General features: G+C 40.8%; 1 protein-coding gene across 2 annotated transcripts in view; it reads right to left on the bottom strand.

Annotated features, from left to right (window-relative positions):
- The window catches only part of HEATR5A (HEAT repeat containing 5A), a 125,350-nt gene that overhangs the window by 113,821 nt on the left and 11,196 nt on the right, over positions 1 to 333 (bottom strand). The gene's annotated exons all lie outside the window — the stretch shown is intronic.

The following is a 333-nucleotide window of genomic DNA, read 5'->3' on the forward strand; positions in this document are numbered from 1 at the left end:
TCCCGTACTCTCTCCTTTACATCACCTATTATGGAAGATATCAAATTTTAGCCGATTTTTACCACCTGAAACCTTGCTCCTGACTTTGAACAAAGTAATTTGCATCACCACAGAGCCCAGAGATACGTTACCACACAAGAGCATTCTATCTTCTTACTCTTCTGTGAAATATGAAACATAACCAGAAGGAACTGTGACTACATCCTGCTTCCCACCAAACAACTTCAAGGTAAACAGACCATTCCAACTTTTCTCTGAGCCTAACCTGCATCAAATGAACTGTGCCAAACAGATTTTATAGTTTTCATAGGCATTAGGGCTGGAAGGGACCTC

The sequence above is a fragment of the Crocodylus porosus genome, unplaced genomic scaffold (genome assembly GCF_001723895.1).
Source record: "Crocodylus porosus isolate Cpor-Errol unplaced genomic scaffold, CroPor_comp1, whole genome shotgun sequence".
In the NCBI taxonomy this organism is placed as follows: Eukaryota; Metazoa; Chordata; order Crocodylia; family Crocodylidae; genus Crocodylus; species Crocodylus porosus.